General features: G+C 35.3%; 2 pseudogenes; one reads left to right on the forward strand and one right to left on the reverse strand.

Annotated features, from left to right (window-relative positions):
* Window positions 1-6,697: 6,697 nt before the first annotated feature.
* Window positions 6,698-7,249, forward strand: LOC105795643 (major strawberry allergen Fra a 1.05-like; annotated as a pseudogene).
* A 138-nt stretch (window positions 7,250-7,387) lies between these two features.
* LOC105796869 (major strawberry allergen Fra a 1.06-like) lies at window positions 7,388-8,187 on the reverse strand (annotated as a pseudogene).
* Between the last annotated feature and the right edge of the window lie 15,820 nt (window positions 8,188-24,007).

A 24,007-nucleotide genomic window follows, 5' to 3' on the forward strand; every position in this document is an offset into this window, starting at 1 on the left:
ATATTGCATTGTAACAATGGTTGGCACTGCATTGAATCAAATATAAAGAAATATCAATTCAACAACCTCTACCCCAAAATCTCACATCTGCAAAATAAGTATCAATTTCTGTTGGGGTTATCAGGACATAGAATAAGGAAGCAAGATGCATGAAATATATTTACTTGCTCACAATCGTGCAGCAAGGGAACTTATGGTTGATAACTCATTTTGTTCATTCATTCAACTAGAAAAAACAATACAATTATAACCAAATACATTACTAAATACTACCTACTACCACTAAGTAGCCTAGTAACTTGTAAAACATTGCTTGTGCACATAAACAAGGCACCTAAACTAGTCATTCAACTACCTAAACACTTCAAGCTTTTATCAGCTTGTTCATTTTTAACTAAGTTTAATTACAATGTAACTAAACAAAAAACTTGTTAATGCAGCATGCACAAGAGCTGCAACATGCAAATAGCATGATGCACTTTAACAAAAGCATAACAACGGCATGGTTGGCCACTTTTCAACACTCCTCCTTGGCTTCCATGCTGCAACTACCAATCATTCATCAGTTTCTTTTTCAAGCTTGGCAGTCCCAAGATGCTTTGTTTCAACTTGACTCTGCTCAAGCAATTCATTTTCAACTCATTTTCAGCCTTGGCCTCATTATCAACAAAATCTGACTCACACACTTGACTATCCCAGTCTTTTGTGCCAAAGATTTGTTCTTCAAATGGAGTTTTCTCCTCCTTCACAGCCTTGGTTGGCAACTTCCCTTTAAACACATCTTGCCTTCTTCATTACAGTCTTGTTTCTTCTTGGACATACTCCCTCCTGCTGTGGAATGTCTTCATGCACATACTCCATCAACTCCTCATTCAGCTTATCCCAAGCTTATTTGGGAGTCTCACAAGGATGAGCTGTTGTTGTTTTCTTTACAAGCAGCCCTCAAAGATGACAGACTTTAGAAGCTGCTGTCTTTCTTAACAAGCAGCAAAAGCAAAATCAATGGCCCTCAAAGACTTAGGCTCATGATACCATTTGTTGGGGTTACTAGGAAATAGAACAAGTGTTGAACTTTAGCCTGCAATGCAACAGCTGAGAAGCATTGAAGCTCAACCAATACAGCAGCAACATTTTGTTCATATGTAACTAGGTATAGTTCTTTTGTAATTTGTATTTAAAGTTAGTAGGATTAGTTGTTGATTTGAATATGATGTAATAGCTGATATGTCAGCTACATTTTGTGCGTAATTTAAGCTATGTTTTAGTCAATCAATTAGTGTGAGCAGTTATGCATTAGGAAACTGTCATGTAACTTATATGTTTCTTTTATCTTAATGAAATGATAATAGAAATCAATTTTTCAGGATTTCAATTTTGTTCAAAATTTCTTTGCATCCGTTTCTTTGCTTTTTCTCTTTTTTTTTTCTATCAAAACACCAAAAAATGGTATCAGAGCCTGTCATATTTAAGGGCATTTATTTTTGGTAGCTGTTTTTGTGAGAAACCTTGAAGAAAAAGAAACTAAAGCTGATGTTTTTATTGTTTCTGCAAAATAATTTTTACACCACTACCACCACCTGTCTTTGCTAATGAAAACTACCACATTTAGGTAGTGAAGATGAAAACTTACCTGCAAGCATATGACTTATAGAATGTGGTTGAAAATGACACAGAACCAACTCCATTGAGGGCCAATCCCACTATTGCACAAATCAGACAACATAGTGAAAAGTGTGCTAAGAAGCACAAAGCAATGTCATGCTTACAAAATGGAGTGTCTGATGTGATTTTCACTCGAATAACGGTCTATGACACTCCAAAACAAGCCTAGGAGAAGCTGAAGGAAGGGTTTCTGGGGTCAGACAAAACCAGGTAGCAGCAGTTGATCAACCTTAGGAGGGACTTTGAGAACTTGAAGATGAGAGAGTCTGAAACAATTAAGCAGTACTCTGATAGAATAATGGCCATAGTCAACAACATCAGGCTCCTTGGAGATGATTTCTGTGAGAGCAAAATTGTTGAGAAGGTCATTACAACTCTTCCTGAAAAATTTGAAGCAAAAATCTCCTCTTTGGAGGACTCGATAGACTTATCAACCATTTCACTGTCTGAGTTGATAAATGCTCTGTATGCACTAGAGCAAAGAAGGGCCAATAGGCTGGAGGAGAATCCTAAAGGAGCTTTCCAAGCAAAAACCAAAAAAAGCTCAGGTTCGAGCTCCAAAGGGAAGAAACCATGGCTTGAAAAAAGGGAGAAACCAAAGAGGGATGTAGGGAAGAAAAAATTTCCACCATGCATTCACTGCAAAAAGTCCACACACTTGGAGAGGTACTGTTGGTACAGGCCTGATATTCAGTGTAGGAGCTACAAGTAGTTTGGTCACATTGAAAAGGTTTGCAAAAATAAGGGAAGGGCACAAACTCAGCAGCAAAATCAAGCTCAGGCTGCTGAGGATATTCAAGCTTAGGAGGAGCATGTTTTCATTGCATCCTGTTTTGCAACTTCAAGCAAAGTCAGAAGGTACTGGTTAGTAGACAGTGGTTGCACTCTTCATATGGCATCTGATGAAGATTTATTTAAAGATCTTGACAAAAGCTTTGCTTCCAAAGTCAGGATTGGAAATAGAAACCTCATTGAAGCCAGAGGTAAAAACAATGTTGTAATCAAAACACATTCAGGTAATAAAATAATCTCAGATGTCCTTTTTGTACCTGATATAGACCAAAATTTACTTAGTGTTGGTCAGTTAATAAAGATGTTATTGAGGACTCACTTGGTCAAGAACTAGTCACAGTAGCCATGACTGAGAGATGCTTTATACTGGATGTGAATCATTTGGAAAAGAAAGTCTATACTAGTCTTGCTGATAAAGCTAGTTTATGACACAAAAGGTTAGGCCATGTTAATTATAGATCACTTAGTTTGCTGCACAAATACAATCTAGTTGAAGACATGTCCAAGGTTGAATTCAAAGACAGAGTTTGTGAGATTTGTCAGCTTGAGAAGCAAGTGAGACTGCCTTTTCCAGTTAACAAAGCATGGAGAGCTCGAGACAAGCTTCAATTGGTCCATACTGACATTTGTAGACCAATGAAGACTTCTTCTTTGAATGACAGCAGATACTTTGTGCTGTTCATAGATGATTATACAAGGTTTTGCTGGGTGAATTTTCTGAAACAAAATTCAGAAATACTTGAAGTATTTAGCAAGTTCAAAGCCTTAGCTGAGACTCAATCAGGTTGCAAGCTTAAGACCTTGAGATCAAATAATGGCACTGAGTACCTGTCAGAGAGGTTTTAGAAGCTATGTGAGTAGGCTGGAATTCAACATTAGCTGACAACCATCTATACCCCTCAGCAAAATGGAGTTTGTGAAAGAAAGAATCGAACAGTACTTGACATGGCTAGATGCTTACTGTTTCAAAGTAAATTACCAAGTAAATTTTGGGCTGAGGCTGTGAGCACTTCAATGTACCTGCTTAACAGATTACCAACCAATGTTGTCAAAGAAAAAACTCTTTTTGAAGCTTGGTTTGAACTTAAGCCGACTGTTTCACACCTAAAGGTGTTTGGTTGTGTCTACTACACTCTTATTCCAGCAGAGAAGAGAACCAATCTGGAAAAAAGATCTATGCCAGGGATCTTTGTTGGTTACAACAACACAAAGAAAGGTTATAGGATCTTTGATCCTTCCACCAAAAAGATCATGGTGAGTAGGGATGTGAAATTTGATGAGAAAAATGTATGGAACTGGAATGGAACAGATGCAAGCTTGTGTGAACAAGGTCAACAAGACAATAGTCTGCAACCAGCTGAAGAAGAAGAAGAAGAAGAGCCAATTGGTGATGATTTTGATGATGTACCTGTGAGAGGCACAAGAACCATCACTGACATCTATCAAAGATGTGATGTTGCAATACTAGAGCCTTCAAGTTTTGATAAGGCTGCTAAAGAAAAGTGTTGGAAAAGAGCCATGGTAGCTGAAATGGAGATGATACACAAGAACAATACATGGGAATTGGTTGACAGGCCAGACCAGAAGATGGTTATTGGTGTGAAGTAGGTGTTTAGGGTCAACTACAATGCTGATAGGTCTCTAAACAAATACAAGGCAAGACTTGTGGTGAAAGGATACAGCCAACAGTATGGCATTGACTTCATAGAAACTTTTGCTCATTTTCTAAGGTTAGATACTATAAGCCTTTTGTTTGCCTTGGCTGCTCAAAAGCAATGGAGAGTGCACCAATTGGATGTCAAGTCTACTTTTTTGAATGGTTTCCTGAAGGAAGAAATCTTCATTGAACAACCAGATGGGTTCAAGGTTCCTGATAAAGAGGATAAGGTCTACAAGCTAAAGAAGGTCTTGTATGGTTTGAAGCAGGCACCAATGGCCTAGTATGATAGAGTTGATACATACCTGTTTAGGCTCGAATTTGAAAAGAGCATCAGTGAGCCTACTCTCTATGTGAAGAAATCAGAGAATGAAACCCTGTTGATTGTGTCATTTTATGTAGATGATTTGTTGGTAATTGGAAGCAAGAGGGAGCTGATTGAAGAATTTAAAATGCAGATGCAAGATGTTTTTGAAATGACTTACTTTCTTGGCATGGAAGTGAATCAATCTGATCATGCCATCTTCATAAGTTAGCACGCCTTTGCCTTGAAGATCTTAAACAAATTTTGCATGTCAAACTGCAAAATTGTTAGCACACTAGTGGCTTAAGGTGAGAAATTAACCAACAATGGCAACCATGAAAAAGTTGATGAGAAAGAATATAGAAGCCTTGTAGGTTGTCTGCTCTATTTGACAGCTACAAGGCCTGATATCATGTTTATTGTTAGTCTTCTATCTAGATTCATGCATTGTTACAATGTTGTTCATTTTAAGGTAGCCAAAAGAGTTCTTAGTTATGTGAAAGAGACTTTGGATTATGGAGTGAAATTTGAGAAGGAAAAAGAACTCAAGTTGATAGGGTTCTGATAGTGATTGGGCAAGATCCATTGATGACATGAAGAGCACATCTAGCTATTTATTCACTCTTGGCTCAAGGGTCTTTTGTTGGAGTTCAAAGAAACAACAAACAATTGCTCAATCAATAGAAGAAGCAGAATACATTGCAGTTGCTGCAGCTGTTAATCAAGCCATGTGGCTTAGGAAGCTATTATGTGATTTGAATGAAGATCAAGTTGAAGCTACTGAGATTAGAGTTAACAATCAGTCAGTTGTTACCATAGCAAAAAATCCAGTATTGCATGGCAAAACGAAGCATTTTCAGATTAAATTTCATTTTGTTAGAGAGGCTGAACAATCAAAGGAAGTTAATCTGATTCATTTCAGCTCAGAAAACCAGCTTGCTGATATTCTAACCAAGTCTGTCGGTGCTAAAAGATTTGAGAACTTAAGAAGAAGTATTGGTGTTTGTTGCATACAGTCCAAGGAGGAGTGTTGAACTTTGGCCTGTAATGCAACAACTGAAAAGCATTGATGCTCAACTAGTACAATAGCAACATTTTGTTCATATGTAACTAGCTTTAGTTCTTTTGTAATTTGTATTTAAAGTTAGTAGGATTAGCTGCTAATTTGAATATGATGTAATAGCTGATATGTCAGCTGCATTTTGTGTGTAATTTAAGCTATGTTTTAGTCAATCAATTAGTGGGAGCAGTGATGCATTAGGAAACCATCATGTAACTTATATGTTTCTTTTATCTTAATGAAATGATAATAGAAATCAATGTTTCAGGATTTCAATTTTGTTCAAAATTTCTTTGCATCTGTTTCTTTGCTTTTTCTCCTTTGTTTTTCTGTCAAAACACCAAAAACAAGGAAGCAAGATGCATGAAATATTTTTACTTGCTCACAATCATGCAACAAGGGAGCTTATGGCTGATAGCTCATTTTGCTCATTCATTCAACTAGAAAGAACAATACATTTATAACCAAATACATCATTAAATACTGTCTACTACCACTAAGTAGCCTAGTAACTTGTAAAACATTACTTGTGCACATAAACAAGGCACCTAAACTAGTCATTCAACTACCTAAATACTTCAAGCTTTTATCAGCTTGTTCATTTTCAGCTAAGTTTAATTACAATGTAACTAAACAAAAAACTTGTTAATGCAGCATGTACAAGAGCTGCAATATGCAAATAGCCTGCATGCACTTTAACAAAAACATAACAGCATGGTTCGCCACTTTCAACAGTTGGGGTTTTGACAGCAACATAAGAAGAGAACAAGACAGAGAACAAAGGAAGAAGAAACAAAGAACAATTTACTTGCTCACAAATGTGCAGCAAGGAAGCAATCTGCTTTACACAACTAATATGCTTGCTTATTCAATATGAAAACAATACATTTATAATCAAAATACATCACCAAATATTCAACTAATCCCACTAATCAGCATTGGGACTATTAAAACATTGCTTGTACACATGAATAAGTTGACTTATCAGCTCAATCATCCCATCAAAACAACAACAACTAAGTTCATTTTCAACTAAACTAAATACATTGCAACTAAAACAGAAAATATGTTGCTGCAACATGCATACAATTGCTGCAGTATGCATACAAGCTGTATGCACTCAACAAAATCATCATGGTAGCATGCACTTTAACAAAAACATAACAGTAGCATGGTTGGCCATTTTCAACAGTTTCCCTTTGTATTTTGATAATTTCCAATCATGGGCATTTTCACTTACGAATATGAGGTTATTACAGAAATCCCATCAGCCCAGATGTTTAAGGCTTGCATCCTTGATGGAGAGCACCTTATTCCCAAGGTTGTTCCTGATCAAGCTTTTAAGAGTATTGACTACATTGAAGGCAATGGTGAGCCTGGTAGCATCAAGAAAATTACCTTTGAAGAAGGTTAGTTCATTTATATAACTTGGAATCGTATATACTATTAAGTTGGTGAAAATTATGTATTTATCAACACGTAGGCAGCCAGTCATTATATGATGGAAAAGGTGGAAGCATCGGACAAAGATGAACTTGTGTACAGCTACAGTGTGATTGAAGGGAGTGTTTTTATGAACAAACTGTAGAAAATCACATATGAAACCAAGTTGGAGCCATCATTGGCAGGTGGATCCATTCCTAAGATCAGCTGTAAGTATTACACCATTGGTGATTTTGGGATCACAGAAGAAGGACTCAAGGCTGGCAATGAAAAAGCCTTGCAAATACTCAAGGCTGTTGACGCTTATGTCCTTGCAAATCCCCCCCACTAATGAAAATATCCCATTATATTGTAGCCCATCCTCAAAGTTTTCTGATGTATGAATGGAGTTTTATAATTAATTTCGATTCTTCTGAAACTCAAGTTTGCTATGCTCAACTTCAATATATAATTAATAAATCTTCAAAGATGGAAGATAATGAATTCTTTATTCTCAATGGATATCTCATACAACAAATTTTATTGAATACATTGCATGCACTTTTGTTTATTACAGGCCTCACATTACAGTTCAAGCTTCCTAGTAACCAAGGCAAACTATGAACTCTTATTAGCAATATAAAATGAAAACAAGAAGTGGATCCTGTCATAGAATTAGGACTTTTAGTAGGCATCGGGATTCGCCAGTAGGTAAGCTTCAATGGCCTTGAATATTCCCGACGCCTTTTCTTTGACAGCCTTGATTCCCTCTTCCTTGAGCTCAAAGTCACCAATGGTGTGATACTTACTAGTAGTCTTACATACGGATCGCTCATCTGGAAAGGCTTCTAGCTTTGTCTCGTAAGTGATTTTTTCAAGCTTGTTCATCAACGCATCGCCTTCAATCACACTGTAAATGTAAATTTTCTTTGTCTACTGCTTCGACCTTCTGCTTCATGTATTTAATTGGATTCCTGTATGAAGAAAAACACACAGTTTTCACCCTTTTTCCTTCAAATTTATATATATTATATATATGATTCAAAGTATAAAGTTACATAAATGAAGTAACCTTCTCCAAAGGTGACCTTCTTGATGCTACCAGGCTCACCATTGCCTTCAATGCACTCAATGCTCTTAAAAGCCTGAGGAAGAATCTTGAGAATGAGATTGTCACCATCAAGGATGCAAGCCTTAAACATCTTGGCTGGTGGGATTGCTGTAATAACCTCAGATTCATAAGTTAAAACTCCCATGATTTCTAGTGATTTGGGATTTGATTACTACTTTGCAGTGAATTTTTTTTATATTTGCTGATGTACATATCTGATATATAAGGGAAGTATTTATAGTGTCAACTTCAAGATTTAGCTGTTGTGAGTTTTAGGCCCTTAGAAATCTTGGGTGATTTCTTTATATTTTATGGGATGTTTTGCCATTTAGTGAAATTTTGTACTTTAGTAATATTTTTTTAATTGATTCTGGTTTGTGTACTTATCTTACTTATGTCTTCAATCAAGCTTATCATGGATGGACAAATTATTGAATCTTGAGAGCAATATTATTGGAACTCTGAAGAAGATTGGAAGGAAGAAAACTCTAAATAGACTAATATTTTAAGCAATCAAAACCTTGGATGCAAGTGCTTGGACTATTACATTATTGTTGCAGCTTTTGTTTTGACATTGTAATCAAAATATTATTCTAAATTAGACAGATTTTCGGACATGGGCATGTATCTAGCGCAGTTATCTTCAATTTTATTATGTTTCATATATTTAGAGTCTTATGAGGATCATATCCCCCACTAATGTCCAGATAACACAAGTACCATATACAGGTACTTCAAGAATAATGAAAAGTTAGAGCAACATAATAATTTTCAATGTTTGTTTGTTAGTTTTCTGGGAGTAAAATATGTTGCAGCAAAAGGGTTAATTTTAACCTGATCGGGTCTCAATGAACACTTTTTGCATTCATGCATTTATTTGGCTATGCTTACATTATCATCTATGTTTCCATCCTTTTAGCCTTTCATTCAAAAACGTTCACTCATGAACATGACATGCATTTTCTCATCATCACATTGTTTTGATCCCTAATTAATGGTTGTGGCGAGATTTACCAACAGTTGTTTCTAGAATCAAGTGGTAATCAACAGATTCATCATTAGTACAACATACGATAAAGAGTAGAATTATGGAAAATGAACAAACAGCCCAGATAGAGAAGATAGAAAAGGCATAAAAGGAATTGAAAGAACAATTAGCCAAATCTTAACAGGAAATGAGGGAGCAAAGGGAGGAGTCAAGAGATGAGATGACTCTGATGATACAGATGATAAGGAACTGATCAATGGCAAAGGACTTGCTGAAAATCTTAACACAAGAGGATACCCACACTATACAAATGATATCGAGGATCCAATATACCCGCCAGGATTTACCCCACCTCATGTGCCACGAGGGGTATACCCACGGGGCCCTCTCACGATTGCAAGGCAACAATTTGCCAATGCCAGTGCTTCAAACCATCCAGTGCAACGGATGCCTACTTTGAAGCAGGGGATTCAAAAACTATTGTGTCTGATTTGAATGACCCGAAAAAATAGGAGAAGTTCAAGATTGATGCTCCGATATAACTCGAGTCTATTGATGCTCAAGATAGGTGTAACACCCCTCACCCAACCTGATCGCCGGATCCAAGTTACGGGATGCTACAGTCATTACCGGAGTAAATACGGGCAATTAACATTCAAATAACACATAAATCATACAATCATAGTCAATTCAGTTCATAATCACCGAATACAACCTTTCTTGGGTCTTATACGAGCCTACATATGCTCTAGAATCAACCCAGAACTGAATAAGGGCTAATTTGCAACATATTCAAAATTTTAGATCAATTATATCATCAATAAATCCTTTAACTGATCAATCATGTCATAAATACTCAAATATTATGATATATAATTAAATTCAATTCTTAATCGAATTTACGAAAGCTCTTTTGTTGACCCGAACATGAAATATGACAAATTTTTAAATTTTTGAAAATTTAGGACCGACGTCACGACGTCAAATCACCCGACGTCACATACTATCCATCCGACGTTGCAACGAGGAAATGTGGTTGTCAGGACAAAAACTCTGTTTTTGGTGAAAATCAAGTCATTTGGTAGCTATTTCACACCAACTATACCATTAACTTATTCTGTGCATAATTACACATCCATACATTCACAAAACTGACCAAAATTCATCCAAAAAACAAGGCAATTAACCAATCCCACATCGTTCAAACCAATATGCCACAAGTAGACACCAAATCAAACCAAAGCAACTTACTTTTATTTAACTTACTTCACATGCTTTTAAACCGTCCCAACCAACACTTAACCATGTCATTTCACATTCGTCTTAGTAATATAATGGTTTGTCACCTTACTAAAACATACACATATATATACACAACATTAATTTTCATATTCAAAATAGTCATTTATAATGACTTCCATACAGGGCTTATCATATATCAAAAACATGCATTTATGTAAAGTATACATTAATCTCCCAAATCAACTTTAACTGAAGTTTAAACCAATATCATCCATTCACAAAATGTCGCACATATATATATATATAATTACCTATGTACATGCCATAATATTAATCTTAATTGAGCTTAATAATTACTTAGATAAGTATTTCCATTTACATTTGACAATATAATGATTTTTCTCTTTTTTCTTATATCTTCAAAGTAATTGGCTTCAATTTCTGCTAAACTTCGTAGTAATAATACTGTTATGGTTTCATCCTAAAATTATATATAAAAATATAGTTATTATAAATTAACTTTTATATAGAAAATTTTATTAATATAAAACTTATATTTCTATCATTATTTTAATCTAACACCAAACATGGTTTCCTTAATATAAGGTTTTATATCGTTATTACAAACTAATTTCTTATAATAATATAAAATTATATTTGTATCATTATTTTAATTTAACACCTAACATAGTTTCCTTAATGTAAGGTTTGACATCAATAATAAAGCGTGTAAATAATAAATTCAAATATTAATAATTAAACAGATATACTTTAACATAGTTGATATAAAATTAAGTAAACATACCAATTTATTTTTCTTGTTTCGGTATTTCCATTTGATTTTCCAGGTTAGTGTCAACAAAACATGATTAACTTAATTGTTAATTCAACCAATCATTGCCTATTTTTGTTGAATAATAACTGTGTTACTGCCGTGAACCATAAAACATTACTTTCAAGTATATATTCTTGAAAAAACTCAAAAGACTCTTATTACAAAGAAAAAAGAAATGACAAAATCCAAAGAGACAGATCAATTATTACACAATCGACCACAGTTTTTGGGTAAGACAAAACATGAAACATCATCCAAACGCCATGAGAGTAGAGTTTCAGAAATTGGGATTAGCCAACTCATAATTTTCAATAGCTTTCAAAACAAGGACTGGATTCTCGGATGCTTCCTTGATTTGGAGCATTAGGTCTCGGATGCCAAAGATTATCTCTTGATTAGTAATTATTGAAATAGATATCTATTTGAATTGAGATTTTATTTAATTTTCTCTCCACTGTCATAAGCTTTAGATTAGAAAATAATAATTGTAACGGGCCAATTTATCCGGCCAAATAAGAAACAAGAAATAAATAAATAAAGTCCAATTACAAAAAAAATATCGGGCCCAATACACTACCTAAATTACAAATCCAATAACCTAAAGCCTGATATGCCCAAAAACCTAAAATTTTAAGAAACGCCAAAAACCCTAGGGTTTCTGCGCGCCTCTGCCTTCACTTCGCCATGTCAGCACTAACATCGCCCGAGGTCTGACGCCTAGAGAGCGCCTCTCCCCATCGTCAGCCAGGGGCACCTGCAAAAGAAAATAGAAGGATAGCAGCAAAAAATAGTAGAAATAGTAGAAAAATAGTAAAAAAGGATAATGTATTCGACTATAAAAGCCACGATTTCTATGTATTTTTGACAGAGAAATTGAATACAAAAAAGCAAGCAATTAGATACAAAAAAAACATAGAAAAGAAATAAAAAGATTTGAAAAGAAAACAAAGGTAGTCTTTTATTTTTTATTTTTTCGTTTAAAAGATATAATAAACATATATATATATATATATATATATATATATATATATATATATATATATATAAGGAAGGGTTCTCTTACCTGTCGTTCCACCTTTCGCCATCGTCAGGGACCTCCTCTAGTCTCGAACACCTCAGAACCCATTAGGGATCTGCCGAGGGTTCAATGAACACGATAGGCTGGGATTTTCTTTTCTTTTTTTGATTTTAGGCACTAGCCTTTAAATAGGGTTCTTGGGGTTAAAAAAGGGGGGTGACCGTTGTGTGGGGTTTGCCAGACTTGAAGGCTGGCCCTAGGGCGATTTCAGAACAAAAAAAAAGGGTTTTCAGTTTTTTTAAAACAGGGGGCTGAAATGAATTTTTTGAAATTTTTTTAATTTAAATAGGCTTGGTGAAATGGTGTCGTTTCATCCAGTCCCAACTCGATTACCCGACCCGAATCCTCTGGGATCCGCATGTTTTTGTAAAGTGGTCTATTTGCTCCTTTGGTCCTTCCGCTTTTTTGGCTTGTTTCAATCTAGTCATATCTTGCTTTTTTTATTTTTTATTTTGCCATTTTATTTCGTTTTGGTCTTTAGACCATTTTAAGGGATGGGCACCTGAAACGGTGTTGTTTCATTTGACCCAAAACCCAACCCGATTTCCTGGCAGGATCCGCACATTTTTGTGACTAGGGTATAATTGTTACCCTAGTCCTTCCGCTTTTTAGGCTGTTTTCAAGCCAGTCCTGTTTCTTTTTTTTCTTTTTTAATTTTTACCCTATGATTTTATTTTGTTTCATTTTGGTCCCTCATGGAACAGTGCGTTTGGGGGTCTCGAAATAATTTCCCAACTGGTCCCTGCTCTTTTTCGCGCATCACATTTTAGCCCCTTTATTATTTATTTTATCGTGATTTATCTCTTTAATTTCATTTAAGTTACACATAAGTCCTTTTTATTTTTCTTTTATTCATCTATTTACTTATTTACTTATATATTTATTCACTATTCCTTTTACTTTATTCATTTATTTACCCATTTACTTATTTATTTATATATTATTCACTTATTTACTTTTTATTTTAATTCTTTTATCCATTTATTTATTATTCCTTCATCTTTTATATTTAAAATTGTTTTATTTTCTTTTATCAGTATTTATTTTTTTCCTTTTCTTCTTTTGTGCATTTATTATTATTACTATTTTATTATTATTTATTTATTTATTTATTTATTACTTCTTTATTGTTATACACATTTAAGAATTAGATTGTATACATGCATTTATTAGTGCATTTTTTATTATTATTGCCATTATTATTTTATTTTTATTTTTAGTGTGTTCTTGTTATTTTATTATTTCTCTTATTATTTTGGCACTTTCGTGTCATGTCCATTTATCCTTTTTAATCATGCATCTTCCATTTTTTATCTTAAATTACTTCGTTTATTTATTATTACTAATATGATTATTATTATTAATATTAATATTAATATTAATATTAATATTAATATTATGCTATTATTATGGTATTCCTTTATTTACTTATTATTATCATTCTACCCACATAGTCATTTTAAATTATTTCATTACCACTATATCATACATTAGGTTTAAGCATTTATCCATTTGAATATTATGCCCGAATAAGTTAAATGCACATCACTATAAGCGTTATGTTCGTTTTCTTCGCACGATGTATAAAAAAGGAAAATTTTTAAAACCGGGGCAATGTTCATTATTTTTGGAATTAGAAGAGTCGTGTTCCTAACTTACGGAATATAGCTTCTTTCTAAAACCGAAGTAATTGAATATCCATTTCAAAAATATAAAAAATGAGATTTAAGTAACAATTAAAATGACGATTATTCTAGTTTTCGAAAACTAAAAGCGTCGTGTCCTAACTCACGAGGCATGATCCTTCTTCTTGATTAATCCGGAATAAAGTCTTTTCTATTAAAATATTTTAATACAAAGGGACCACATTTTAAATTCTCTTCAAATTTTCAATTTTCGACATTAAGACATCAATTAATCAATTAGGTACCAATTTTGGGCATAACGAGGGTGCTAATCCTTCCTCGTGCGTAACCAACTCTCGAACCTAATTTCGGAATTTTGTAGACCGAAAAACATTTTTTTAGTAAATCAAACCTCTTATTAAAATGATCAAATTACGAGGTGACCCGATCATACATTTTGAAAGTGATTGGTCGCGTCTCCATTTTTCATTTTAAAATAAAAAGTCGATTTCAAAAAAAAAGGGTTTCAACAGCTTGACGACTCCACTGGGGATTAAATAAAAGAGTCAAATCGCGAGTTGATTACTTTTGGTCTTTTTGTCGAAAATGGATAATTTGGTTTAAATTTTTGATCCCTTTATTGCATTTCATCCTTCATGTTTTGCCTTTGATATCTCGGGTTATATAGCGATCTAGCATATCTGTTTTATTGGTTCAAAAGTTTCTTTTTGTATGTTTTCCACACATGACATTGCCTAATCGTTCAATTTTGCCCTTTTTAAGTGGGAGTGAGAAGCTATTCCTTCGTGAGGTTTTCACCTCCTTATAGGATAGTGGATCGCTTTTGGGATACATCCGTACCTATGTCTTCGTGATATTTTCATCTTCGTATAGCCATAGGAAAATGTATTCCCCTGAATTGAACTCGATTCGTATAAGCCTATAATGGGTAAGGATTGAGGAATCTGCTGGTTCAGGTACCTTTACTTTAGAACCGAACCACATATAATGAACCCTAAAAACCTACCCTAGGTAGAACCACGTCAAACCCCTAGCCGTCACTCGAATAGATACTCTATTTACAATTTCTTGCTTTGTATTCTAGTTTTGTATGAAACGTACTAACTTATCTCGTTTTGTTTTGGTTGTGATTGCATTACATTTTCATCATAGAAAATGGTGTTGATTCACGTTCAGTTGCTAAATAGAGAGCTTGTCATGGAAAAGGGATTTCTTGATAAAGTGGAAGACAATGCGACCATCCAGATATGGTCCGAGAATACACAACAAGAGAAGGCTAACAGCAGAACGGAGGGGTACGTGTCAGAATTATGGGATTTCACTCGCATCAGTGTGACTCAGAATAATCTCCAAGAGTTGAAAGAGGTATGGGACCAATGGGATGACGAAACCAAGCAGTTATTCTACCGAGTCTATAGTGATTTGCCTTATTTACTCGATGTCAAAGTGGATAAGCACTTATTCCGAGCTCTTGCTAGTATTGGAATCCCGCCTATAGTTGTTTTACTTTCAGGAAGGTAGATTTGGTGACCACCGTGGAAGAGTACACAACTCTGCTCCGTTGCCTAAGGATCCAAGCCGACAAAGCTTATTCTAGAGCTGCCAACGTCCTGACTTTCTTAAAGAGGCTAATAAGCATCACGGGGATGAGCGAGCAATGAGTTGTGGCCCGGATTAAACAAAAGGGAGATAGTAAATGCATCTATTGGAAAATTTTGCGGAAATTTGATCTTGGCACATCCAGATATGAAAAAAAGAGTCGACATCTTCGCCTTGAGTATTTACGGGTTGGTCATCTTCCCTAAGGCACTAGGGCACATAGATGATGCAGTTTCAGATCTATTTGATTGACTTGACAAAAAGGGTCACGCCCGTCCCAACAATTTTGGCTAAAACTTTCAGATCTTTGAGTGCATGCCGGAGAGCGGGTGAAGGAAGGTTTATCGGATGTACACAACTCTTGCTAGCCTGGTTTTATAACCACTTTTGAAAGGTAAAAAAGGTCTCCTATCGAGTATTATCTAAGAACTACTCTCTGTTGAAAGAATTTGTGGATGCTCTAAGGCGAGATAATATTTCTGAAGAAAGGTGGATATCAATTCTCTAGAATTTCCAAGATGAAGACGTCGAATGGAGGGCCCTTTAGATAATCCCTGATGAGATTTTGTACCGATATGGAAACTTCAACCGGGTCTTTCTACTCAGGATATGAGAAGCTGTTGGATATGCCATTCTACTTATATTGAGGCAATATAGGTCGAGGCAGTTTATACCGGCAAAGCAAGTGTAACACCCCTTACCCGTATCCGTCGCCGGAATAGGATACGAGGTATTACCAGATTTTACTGATTTTTTTTAAACTCAATATAACCCATTTATAAATATCTAATCCTCCCTACAAATTTTAAACTGAGACCAAGCCAACACAACCAATCCATTTCAACATATTTTCAAGATAAATTTATTGTATTCATAAGATAATCTCATCACATGCCAAAACCAAAATTTGTTGGCCATACCAATGGCTAACCATACATTCATTCCACATTAACATCTACTTTACTAGCTTATACATGCCATTGATTTCCAAAATAAGTTTCTTTATGTACTGAGATCTTGACGTTGATAGTGTGATGCTTCTCCGACCAAATCCGACCTCAGAGCTCTTAACACTACAAAGCAGGGAAAAAAGCAGGATAAGCACTTTGTGCTTAGTAAGCTCATGTAACAAGAATTATACTTACCTAATATTTTCTATACAATGTAATAAACATTCATACACCCATTCCATACATTATTCCCCTATCATGCACAAACTCAACATTCAAATTAGTCCAATAATTTCCATGTATCAATAATATATATACCATGATTGATGAGCTCATCAATTCCATGATTTCTATTCCCTTGTTATTTTTCCATATTTATCCCGTTGAACTACTTGGAATTTCGATGGATTTTCAGGGTACACCTAAGTGTACAAATTCGGTCCGTCAATTCATATTCATGTCGACATTTTCATTTCGAGAGCACACTCCGTGAGCCTCATCCTTACAGTGGATTACGGTCCGAGCTAAATCACGTAATATAAACTCATAGAGTATTGTCGAGATTACCAGTCCAGGCTAAATCCCCTGCAACGACAATTACTCTAATGAGCTTGGATCTAAATTACCAGTCCAGGCTAAATACCCTAATTCGGATTACCCGTCCGGGCTAAATCCATTTTCCACATATTCTTCGGGAGGGCTATATCAGAATAGGATCACCCGTCCGGGCTAGATCCTTTTTACCGTCAATTCATTTTCAGAGATCCATCGAATTTTCCTTTTATTCAACCGGGATTTCTTCCCCTTTTTATCAAATATATCAATACTTCATCAATTATCATACAATAAACATCCAAATCATATTCACATCTATAACAAACATTTCAAGCATTTAGGAATATAATTCAAGTTACACGAACTTACCTCGACACTTGTTCGTAACCAAAAATCTACTAATCCCAAACTTTTTCTTTTCCCTGATCTAGCTTCGTATTTGAATTTTCCAGATCTAAATAAATAAATTTAATCATTAATCTAATACTTTTCATGTTCATATGTGACATTCTCTATAATTCTATTATTATTTGTAGTGCATTCAAAGCTGTCTCACTAAGTCACAGTCACTAAATTATTTATATCTTGAGCTACGGAACTCCAAATCAAGATCCTTTAATTTTCCCTGAAACTAGACTCATATATATTCTTACCATAAAATTTTCAGAATTTTTGGTTTAGCCAATAAGTACAGTTTATTCTTTAAAGTTTCCCCTGTTTCACTGTTCGACAGTTCCGACCTCTCTTCACTAAAAATTAATTATCTCATAGTACAGAATTTGGATGATGTTTCCATTTGTTTCTTCTGAAAATAGACTCATTAAGGATTCTAATCATATAAATTATAACTCATAATAATTTTTTTACAATTCTTAATGATTTTCCAAAGTCAGAACAGGGGAACCCGAATTCATTCTGACCTTGTCTCACAAAATATATTATATCTCATTATTTAAAATTACATTGATTAAACCATTTATTCTATGAGAAACTAGACTCAACAAGCTTTAATTTCATATTTTATTCATCCTCTAATTCGATCTCTACAATTTTTGGTGAATTTTCAAAGTTAGAGTACTGCTGCTGTCCAAAACTGTTTTAGTGTATGATGTTAATTACCATTTTCCCTAAACTTTCAATAAATGATAATTTCATCCCTGCTCAATTAACCTCTCAATTGAGCTTATTTTTCTCAATTAACACTTTATCCCATCACTTTAAACCACTTTATAAGCTTTGGAAATCAGAATTTTAGTACTAGACTTTAATTGGAAACTTTTTCACAATTAGGTCCTACAAAACAATTTCTATTGAAATTACCTAATAAAATCATCTCATAAATAAGTTAAAGCTTCAATTTCATGCTATTTCATCATAAAATTCCAGCACATATTCATAGCAACTTTCAATTTCATCCATAAAATCAAAAACTAATGAATTTAGTAATAGGACCTAGTTGTAAAAGTCTTAGAAACACAAAAATTACAAGAAAAAGGCAAGGATTAACTCACTTGGTGCAAAAATTATGAAAAAACAGCTTGAAGAAACCCTTAGGACGTTTTTGGCTGATGAGAATGTAGAAAAAATGAAGAGAAATCTAGATAATTCCACTTTAGTCCTAACTTTTAAAGCAAATTTTGCAATATTCCAATTTTACCCTTAATTCTTCAATTCTCCTGATTTTTCTCAGCGTATGCCGCCCAAAATATCTTCTTTTGGGGTTATTTTCAATTTATGTCCCTCCTCATTTAACAATTGAGCTATTTAATCCTTCTAGTAACTTTTACACCTTTTTCAATTTAGTCCTTTTCACTTAATTGACTACCCAAACATTAAAATATTCTAACGAAATTTTAATACCATATTATTAACACTTCATAAATATTTATAAAAATATTTTTGACTCGGTTTCTGAGATTGAGGTCTCGATACCTTATTTTACCCAATTTCTTCACTAATTTCTTTTCTAACTAATCACTAAATCGGTAAAATTTTTCTATCTATATTTTCATACTATTTTCCTATCATACCAATATTCACGCAAAAATATTAAAATAAATTTCTCTTTAAATTGGATTTGTAGTTACGAAACCACTATTCCGATAACCTTGAATTTGGGCCATTACAGCAAGGGTTGGCTTAGTGTGAGTTTACATATACAAGTGATAATTACAAGAAGAAGGTTTGTGAAATATCGAATGTTTGGAACCAAACCCGCAAAATGAAAAGATTTGCCGCAAATCCCATGGCGACCCCCGAATATGATTGGTGGTGGGGTAAAAGAGTCAATGACAATGTCCCTGTGTCAAGTGAAGAAAACACTCGACCAATAGAAGAACACTTATAAGTGGTCCCGTCTGAGCTAGAAATTATAAAGCAAGACTTTGAAAAGAGGAGTTCGAAGTTGGGGAAAAAGATAGAACATCTAGAAGAGGAACAGATGCGGCTAGGATTAGAAATTGACGTCTAGAAGTTAAAAGCCAAGAAAATGAAAAAAATGAAAGAACAAGGATGAGGAGGACTTGGACAGTCTCAAAAAAGATTATAAGAAGCAGCGTTTGTCAATGAGGATTGCTGGGCTGGGTAAAACATCGGAACAATAACGGTAAAAAATTAAAGAAAAAAATATTAGAGTTGATAAGTGGGAAAAGAAATTCCAATATGCTCGATTTCGAGAATATGCTCTAGAAAGGGATTTGTTAAAAAGTCAAAATGAAAAGGTTGGATTGAGAGCTCGGGTAGCAGAATTAGAAAGGTGACTGCATCAATATTGTAGTCGTAACTTCGCAATTAAGTTGAAAGCAAGCCTAAATAGGATTAAAGAGTTAAAAGGAAAGATAGAAGAGCTCGAAGCCGCATTCCAAAATTATGAACTTCGAGTTGAGCTTCTTGAAATGAACAATGAACACTGGAAAAAGTAACTCTAACACTCTCAAGGTCAGATTAGGGATAGAGATCACATCATGGGTGAAGCTGTGACTCTAGTACGAGAAGTAACCGACCATTTGAAAACCCTAGCAGTTCAAGCCGACATGCTAAACTTGATATACGAGTCAAAATCAAATCAGGGCTGAGAATTGGCTTGGCTTCTTAGGAAAGTTAAGGCTTTGAGTATTAGGGTAAGGTCGTATAAGTAAAATATCCGTTTTATGTAAAGAGATTAATTTTCTAGTAAAGTTGTTCTAATAGAATTGAATCGGAATCAATGCCTCTTTTGCATTCATTTTATTCATCAGCATTACATTTCATCATAAGTTTCATAAAAAGACCCTAATTAATCAAAATTATGACAATTACCATGGAAACCAACAAGAATCTACCGACTGAATATCGTTACGGTACTCGTGGAAAAACCAAAGTAACGGATCAAAGATTAGAAAGATTAGAACAAATTCAAAAAGACATGCAAGATCAATTGCAAGCGCAGCTGCAGGAACAATTAGCTAAAGTACAGCAAGACATGAGTGATCAAATACAAGAATCCCAACGAAGTATGATAAGCCAATTGACTCAGCTGCTGGCCAGAAGGATCGAAAAAGGGAAAAGTACTGTGGTTAACTCAGGGATGATAATGAAGACCCTACATACCCCCAAGCTTTGCCCCGGTGAATGTCTAATCCCAACCAGATACATATCCACGAAGGGTACCCGTCACCATAAGACCTCAACAATATCAAGCCAGTATTTCAGCACTGGTAAACTTCCCAACAAGTTCAGGTTCCAATCCCGGGGATAATCTGACCAACCTAGTTGTTCCCAATTTGGACGACATGGCTGAAATGGATAGAGGAAGAGTAGAATTGTTAAAACAATTAGAAGACCAGTGCAAGTGGTTAGAGGAGAAATTCAGAGCTATGGAGAGTGCTGATTACCTTTGCCGGGTCAATGCTAAAGAACTGAGTTTAGTCCCAGATCTAGTACTCCCACCAAAATTCAAGACTCTAAAATTTGAAAAATATAATGGGACTAGTTGTCTTGAGGCCCATATCACAATGTTCTGCCGAAGGATGACAAGATACGTTAATCCACTACTTTCAAGATAGCTTGATCGGGTCAGCTACCAAGTGGTACATCCAGTTAAGCCGTGTCAAAATCAACTCATGGAAAGACTTGGCATAGGCTTTCATGAAACAATACAACCATGTGACCGACATGACACTCGGCAGAATTACGCTGCAAAACATAGAGAAGAAGCAAAGTGAAAGCTTTAGGCAGTACGCTTAAAGATGGAGAAAGGTGGCAACGCAAGTCCAACCACATTTTCTATAGAAGGAGACAACAATACTTTTCATAAATACTCTGAAAGCCCTGTTCATTAACCATATGTTGGGAAGTGCTACCAAGAGCTTCTCAGATATAGTAATGTCCAGAGAGATGATTGAAAATGCAGTAATGAGTGGGAAAATAGATACGGGGGAAAACACTAAAAGATCAACCCCGAAAAAGAAGGAAAATGAAGTGAACACTGCGGGTGTGTATAATAAAAGTTATTCAAATCCCCGCTAAAATGGGTCTAGCAAAAAATGATAGACGGAGGATTAATCATGCAAGATTCAGAGAAGAGACCCAAAGGAGCGAGGAGCTACTATGAGTTCCACGCTAAAGAGGGTCATGAGATCCAAGAGTGCGTTGAATTCAGAGTTCTAGTGCAAAATATGATAAATAACAAAAAAATTGAATTTTATGAAGATGTTAAGGGCTTAGAATGAGAGATGTGTACGCCTCAAAGGAAGGATTGACGGAGAAGGTCTGCAAGGTCAACATCTTGATGGTGATTATTTCACAACCAATAAGTAATGAGGCGGGAACACAAGCTGCGTTGGGAATTATTATTCAAAAACCCTTGGCTTTTCCCTATAAGGGCAGCAAAAAGGTTCCATGGAACTACGACTGCAACGTGATGATCCTAGGAGAGCAGAACTAGGTTAGCACTTCAGAAGAGTGCCAGGAAGTTGGTTTCTACACGCGCAGTGGGAGGTGCTATAACCCTGTAATACAAGAACCGAACCTGTTAAAGGAAAAACCTTGACGGTTGAACACAAGAAAGAAATGATGGCTAGACTTGAATCACCTGTTAATGAGCTGGTAACTGAAAACGAGGCTAAGAAATTTTTAAAATTCTTGAAGCATAGCGAGTATATTGTTGTAGAATAACTATACAAATAACCAGCTTACATAGCAGTACTAGCCTTGCTCTTTAGCTTAGAGACACATCATAGCGCGTTGATGAAGGTGTTAAATGAAACTTATGTCGCTGATGATATCTCTGTAAACAAGCTAGACTGTCTGGTTAACAATCCGAGTGTCGACAATTTCATCTTTTTCAATGATGATGAAATACCGCCAGGGGGCATGGGATCCACGAAGGCTCTACACATCACTACCCGCTGTAAAGGATATACATTGCCTAGGGTATGAATCGACAATTGATCTGTACTGAATGTTTTAATCTATCCACACTGAATAGATTGCCAGTGGATAGCTCTCACATGAAGACGTGCCAAAATATAGTAAGAGCATTTGATGGTACGGAAAGAAGAGTACTAAGAAGGTTTGAAATACCCCTATTAATTGGCTCAAATACATATGAGGTAGACTTTTTGGTGATGGATATCAAGCCCTTTTACAATTGCTTATTACGGAGGCCTTGGATTTACTCGACTGGGGCAGTGCCGTTGTCACTACACCAAAAACTGAAGTTGGTAACAGAGGGTCGACTGGTGACGATAAACGCTGAAGAGGATATCATTACATCTGTAACTAGTGACGCAACATACATAGGAGCGGATGAAAAGGTAATAGAATTTTCCTTCTGATCATTAGAATTTGTTAACGCAACTTTCTTTGTCGGAGGAAACAAAATCCCAGAACCAAGAATATCCAAAACCACGAAGATGGTCCTACAGTTGATGGTTGGAAAAAGGAGCCTTACCTAGAAGAGAACTTAGAAAAATTCCTTCAAGGGAGAGTCGAGGCACTAATGCTGATGGACAAACGAGACCGCTTTGCTTAGGATATAAGCCAGATGCAAGGCAAAAGAGGAAAGAGCTAGAGAAGAAGCAAGAAAGGAGAAGAGCGTGATTGAGTGGGGGAGAGGTCAAGTGGGAACTGATGATATTTCCCTATATATCCAAACCATTTGTGTCAGGAGAAACCATTTACCCTAAACGGAGGAGGTCAGAAAAAGGAACTACAGAACAAATGTTGAGAAATCTGAGTACTAACGTTATATCCGAAGAAGGAATTCGGGAAAACTTATCAGGAATTTGCCTTTATATCCCTGAAAATGTTCTGAACAATTAGACTGCAGAAGAGATCCCTGTAATTTTTAGAGCTAATTCAGAGTAATGTTTAAAATACTCTTATTGCTCTAAGCCTGGGAGCAATAAGAATTCTTTTGTGAAAAAGACATATGTCTAACACCTTTATTTCAATAAAATGTATCTTTGTATCACATTTTGGGCAAATATTCTTTTATCTTTTCCATTTCATTCATACTCATACCACACAGATAATTATTCTTAAATTCATTTGTTCTTTGGGTCTTCCTTTATTCCTACAATAGATCTCTAGATATCAATGATATGAGCGATGTTGCTACTGACTCAGAGTCTCTTTTTGAGCAAGATTTGTGTCTAGAGGAACCTCAGGACTTTGAAGATGATTGAGATTGTAACATATCCCTTGATTTGTTAAGGATAATAGAACAAGATGAGAAACAAATCCTACCTTACAACACGACAGGTTACTCGTTGTTCTCCTTCATGGATCGCTTCTTCGGTTACAACCAGATAAAGATGCATCCTGAAGACATGGAAAAAACCACTTTCGTAACCATGTGGAGACCATTTTGCTATAAAGTGATACCATTCAAACTGAAAAATACGTGAGCGATGTATCAATGAGCCATGGTAACTTTGTTTCATGATATGATGCACAAAAAAATCAAGGTTTATGTCGATGATATGATTACAAAATCCCGAACAAAGAAGGAGCATGTGCAAGTCCTGAGGAAACTATTCTTGAGGTTGAGAAAATTCCAATTAAAGTTCAATCTAGCAAAATGTACCTTCGAGGCTAGGTTAAGAAAATTGCTAGGATTCGTA

Source organism: Gossypium raimondii, unplaced genomic scaffold (assembly GCF_025698545.1).
Source record: "Gossypium raimondii isolate GPD5lz unplaced genomic scaffold, ASM2569854v1 Contig00268, whole genome shotgun sequence".
Taxonomy (NCBI): Eukaryota; Viridiplantae; Streptophyta; class Magnoliopsida; order Malvales; family Malvaceae; genus Gossypium; species Gossypium raimondii.